This window comes from Hemiscyllium ocellatum, chromosome 17 (genome assembly GCF_020745735.1).
Source record: "Hemiscyllium ocellatum isolate sHemOce1 chromosome 17, sHemOce1.pat.X.cur, whole genome shotgun sequence".
NCBI classification, from domain to species: Eukaryota; Metazoa; Chordata; class Chondrichthyes; order Orectolobiformes; family Hemiscylliidae; genus Hemiscyllium; species Hemiscyllium ocellatum.
This window is the reverse complement of record NC_083417.1, coordinates 27169858-27175857: the sequence shown is the minus strand read 5'-3', so window position 1 is coordinate 27175857 and position 6000 is coordinate 27169858.

The window sequence follows — 6000 nt, the reverse complement described above, 5'->3', positions numbered from 1 at the left end:
AAGGGAACTTACCAGTCTTAATTTATTACTGATTGCCATAAAGTCATGAGGCATGGAAGCAGAGTCTTTGGTCCAACTAGTCCACACTGACCATGTTCCCAACTGAATTAATCCATTTTGCTTGCATTTGCCAATATCCCTTCAAATTTGTCCAATAGATAGAAACATAGAAGATAGAAGTAGGAGAAAGCCTGCTCCACCATTCATCACGATCATAGCTGATTGTCCAACTCAATAGCCTAATCCTGCTTTCTCCCCAAAACCTTTGATCCCATTCGCCCCTAGTGCTGTATCAATCTGCTTCTTGAATACATTCAATGTTTTGGCATCAACTACTTCATGTGGTAATGAATTCCACAGGCCCACTACTCTTTGGGTGAAGAAATGTCTCCTCATCTCTGTCCTAAATGGTTCACCCCGAATCCTCATAATGTGATCCTGGTTTTGGACACAACCACCATTGGGAACATCTCCCTAGCATCTATCCTGTCTACTCCTGTTAGAATTTTATAGGTCCCTGTGAGACCTCTTCCTCATTCATCTGAACTCCAGTGAAAGCAATCCTAACTTAGTCAATCTCTCGTCATACGTCAGTCCCGCCATACCCAGAATCAGCCTGGTAAACCTTCGCTGCACTTCCTCGAGAGCAAGAGCATCCTTCCTCAGAAAAGGAGACCAAAACTGCACACAATATTCTAGATGTGGTTTCACCAAGGCCGTGTATAACTGCAACAACACATTCCTGCTTCTGTCCTTGAAACCTCTCGTAATGAAGGCCAACATACCAGTTGCCTTCTTTACCACCTGCTGCACCTACATGCTCACCTTCAGCGATAGATGTACAAGAACCTCCTGGTCTCGTTGCATACTCCCCTCTCCCAATTTACAGCCATTCAGGTAGTAATCTGCCTTGTTTTTGCGTCCAAACGTGAATAACCTCACATTTGTCAAGATTATACTGCATCTGCCATTGATTTGCCCACTCACCCAAACTGTCCAGATCATGCTGAAGAATTTCTGCATCCTTGTCACAGTTCACCCTCACTCCCAACTTGGTATCATCTGCAAACTTTGAGATGTTACATTTTGTTCTCTCATCCAAAACATTAGTATATATTGTGATTATCTGAGGTCCCAGCATCGATCCCTGTGGCACCCCACTAATTACTGCCTGCCAATTTGAAAAGGACCTATTAATTCTTACTCCTTGTTTCCTCTCTGCCAACCAATTTTCTATCCATCTCAATCCACTTTCCCCATCCCACGCTTTTTAATCTTGAACATTAAAATGCTTTCTGAAAGTCCAAAGATACCATATCGACTGGCTCCTCTTTGTCAACTCTACTAGTTACATATTCGTAGAATTCCAACAGATTTGTCAAGCATGATTTCTCCTTCATAAATCCATGCTGATTCTGAGTGATGCTGCCACTGCTTTCTAAATGCTCTGCTATAAACACTTTTGAAAAGGACTCAAGAATTTTCTCCACCACTGATGTTAGGCTTACTGGTCTATAATTTCTCGTTTCTCTCTACTTCCCCTTTTGAATATTGGAGTGACATTAGCTACTTTCCAATCTGCAAAGTCTATGGAATCCTGGAAGATGACCACTTATGCATCTACTGTTTCGAGAGCCACTTTCTTAATTACTCTGGGATATAAATTATCAGGCTCTTGGGATTTATCTACCTTCTATCCCAGCATTTTTTCCAGCACCATTTCTCCACTAATATTGATCTCCCTCAGTTCTTCCCTGTCACTAAATCTTGCATTCTCCAACATTTCTGGTATCTGATTTGTGTCTTCTTTAGTGGTGATAGAGCCAAAGTGTATATTCAGGTGCTCAGCCATTTCTTTGTTCTCCATTATACATTACCTACATTTGTCTTCAGCAATCTCTTTCTCTTCACATACCTATAGAAACTTAGTTTCAGTCTTTATGTTCCCTGCAAACTTACTTTCATATGTATTTCCCCTTCTTAATCAATCCCTTGGTCCTTCTTTGCTAAATTCTAAACTGTTCTCAATTCTCAAGCCAATTATTTTTCTTGGTCTAGATTAGAGTGGTGCTGGAAAAGCAAAGCAGGTCAGGCAGCATCCAAGGAGCAGGAAAATCGACGTTTTGGGCAAAAACCCTTCATCAGGAATGAAGGCAGGGAACCTCGGGGTGAAGAGATAAATGGGATGGGGGTGGGACTGGGGAGAAGGGAGCAAAGAGTACAGTAGGTGGATGGGGTTGGGGATGAAGGAGATAGGTCAGAGAGAAGGGTGGAGCGGATAGGTGGGAAGGAAGATTGGCAGGTAGGACAGGTCATGAGGATGGTGCTGAGCTGGAATGTTGGAACTGGAGTAAGGTGGGGGAGGGGAAATGAGGAAACTGGTGAAGTCCACATTGATGTACTGGGGTTGAAGTGTTCTGAGGTGTTCTCATCTGCTTTTCCAGCACCACTCTAATCTAGACTCTGATTTCCAGCATCTGCAGTCCTCCCTTTTGCCTACTATTTTTCTTTGCCAATCTATATGCTTCTTCCTTGGATCAGATACTATCTCTAATTTCTTTTGTAAGCCATGGACTGGCCCGCTTACCCATTTTGTTTTTGTATCAGATAGGAATAAACAGTTGTTGCAGGTCCCCCATACATTCCTTGAATGTTTGCCAATGCTGATCCACTGTCATCTCTTTAAGTAACTCTCTCCAATCTATGAGGGCCAACTCACGTCTCATATCTTCCTAGTTTCCTTTATTAAGATTCAGCATCCCAGTGCAAATCAACCACCTCACTCTCCACCTTGATAAACCATTCTATCATGTTATGGTCGCTCATCCCCAAAGGGGATGTATTTATCCAAATTTCTTAGAAATGTTGCAACCGTACCTGCATCTACCACTTCTTCTGGCAGTTCATTCCATATACAAACCACACTTTTTGGAAAAGAAGTTGTTCCTCATGTTCTTTTTTAAATCTTTCTCCTTTTGCCTTGTAAATATGCTCCCTGGTTTTGAACTCCCCCATCCTAGGGAAAAGACCTTTCCTATTCATCTTATCTATGCCCCTCATTATTTTATAAACCTAAATAACGTCATCCCTCTCCTATGCTCCAGTGAAAAACATCCCAGCCTATCCAATCTATCTTTCTCACTCCAACATTCCATTCCTGGCAACATTCTGGTAAATCTTTTCTGAACCCTCTCCAATTTAATAATATCCTTCCTATGGAGTGAAAAGAACTGTACACAATACTTGGAAGAGGCCTCACCAACATCCTGTACAATCTCAGCATGACATCCTATAACGCCTCACCTCCTGTACTCAAAAGGTCTGAGCAATGAAGGCAAGCGTGCCAAATGCCTTCTTAACCACCCTATCCAGATGTGATGCAAATTTCAAAGAATTATGTACCTGAATGTATAAGTTTCACTGTTCTACACACTACTCAGGGCCCTACCATTAATTGTGTAAGTCCTGCTCTTGTTTGTTTTACCAAAATACAATACCTTCCATTTATTCAAATTAAATTCCATCTGCTACTCCTCAGCCCATTAACCAATTGATCAAGATTGCATTGAACTGTATGCAGACAGAGAGCATTATTGGGCTGGTGGAATAATTACTAAGTTTCCAAGGGTCTCTGTCTTTCTTCTCACCCATGACTCTTCCACTTAATCCATACAACTAGGTTTTAAAGCAAAATCCTGTGGATGTTGGAAATCTGAAACAAACCCAGAGAATGTTAGAGTAACTCAGCAGGTCAGGCAGCATCTATGGAGAAAGAAAAACAGAATTAATGTTTTGAGTCTGATAAGACTCGTTTGCAAAATGGAATTTATGGATTACTTTTTGACTATTTTACAGGTTAACTTTTTAGCATACCATTTTAGATATAATAGTTGCACCAGTTACCCAAGCATAGATCATGACCCAAATACCTCTAAGGCAAGCTGAATACATTTTACACTGCTTAGTCCCAGCTACAATACAATGACCATGACTAATGACTAAATGTGATGTAGTAACACCTTAGCCAAGAACAATACAGCTATGCTTAGAACTATTGAATCGAAATTGACCTATGGGTTTGCTTCTTCTCAAGTGGTGGTAGAAAGAATGAAAATGGTGTTGAAAATGGTGTACTATACATCGTAACAAGACAATCTCCATACCGGTCTACCTGCTTGAGCTTGACTCTTTGCAACAGTAGGCAATGAGCTGCTAAGCAGGTGACCGGCTGACCTGGCTTGCTGCAAGATGCAGAACACCACAACATGGTGATGCATTCATGTACACACTGGGGACATCATAAAAGCTTTCATGTGGTCACTAGTGGCTTGATTATTAGAGCAAATTAAAGTATCCAGTTATTTTAAGCCTTTATACTCAATTTTCTGTGACCAAGATAGCCTTGTTCAGTCCATTTCATTCACACTGACAGATTAGATTCAACAAAAACCTAACAGTGAGTCCATCCCAGCTTGAATGTTGTAGGAACAGTGAAGAGGCATCAGAATAAGTTGGTTAGTTGTTAAGTTTCAAAAGAGACTGCTCTACCAGCAATCATTCAGTCCAGTTAATTTTTTTTTAAAAACACCATCTGTGTGAGAGTCTAATAATTGGTTTCTGTTATTCAGCTTAAATGGGTTAGAGAAAAAAAAATTGCTTTAGGGCTTTCACTGTTATAGGTGTTTAATTGCTTCAGGAGTTAGCCTATTCTGTCAAATGGGATTCTGTTTTAAACACTGTGAAAAAAAGAAACCAGAATAGTGCTGCTGATGAAAAGATGCAACAGAAAAAAGATAATGAGCTTAATTTTGAAGTACACACTCCTTATGCATCACAAAAGTGGGTCAACCAACAATAATATCATGTTCCTAATGTACTTCTTCCCTATTGATGACAATAATATTAGTAGTGAATAAGTATTAATGGGACATAGTGTCAGGATTCTCAGCAGAAGAATCAAGAGAAGTTTAAAAAAAAATCTTTTTAACATAGAGGTCTTGGATCATACTTGTAAATCTGTTTCTTCACCTTTGCCAGTGCATCTTTATCACTTTGTAAAATAGAGAGTGGAACTGTGCACAATACTTTTTAAGTGTTATCTCATCAATATTCTATGCAAGTTTAACAAAGTCACTCCACTTTCAATTCTATTTCTCAAGAAATAAACTCCAGTGCTTTACTTCCATGTTTTTATGGCCTTGCCCATCTACATTGCTACTTTATTGATTTGCAAATCTGTAACCTGATGTTTCCTTTAGTCCTCTATTTTGTTTATGCTCTTTCCAAGAAGTGGAGAAGCAGGGGCCTTCTTAATTCCACTAACCATGGTGCACTACCTCCCATTTAAATTTGCAGTAGATTTGTCACTCATACTGAATGTTTATTGAAGTATTTTGTCCCAGTATTGTGAAAACAAACAAAAGTTCTCACAACAGGCAAAATTATAATGGAGAATAAAGAACTGGCAATGACATTGAATGAACACTTTATATCTGTCTTAGTGGTGGCTAATGCAGACAATGTTCCAAAAATCATGGAAAATAGAGGATCTAGTGAGAAGTAGCAATGCAGAAATTAATGGGATTAAAAGTCAACCAATTTTCTGGACCTGATGGCTTACATTCTAGGGTGTCAAAAGAGGTGGCTTTAGAAATAGCTGATGAATTAGTTTTGATCTTAAAGAATTCTCTAGATTTTAAAATGGTTGGCATAGATTGAATTGTAGCAACTATAACTAGGTTATGCTCAGAAGAAAGAAGAGAAAACATCAGAAGTAGGAATCATAAATCTGATTGGGCAGAGTCTATAAATTTATGAAATGGAAATGGAAATTATTTTGTTTTGATACCATTACTAGGAGGGTAAATAACAGCTATAGATGCATTACATTCAAATTTTCAAAAAGCATTTGATAAGTTGCCAAGCAAGAGTTTGTTTAGACAAAATCAGGGCTAATGTGATTGGGGTAATATATCATGGTAGATCGGTTAATGGACAAAC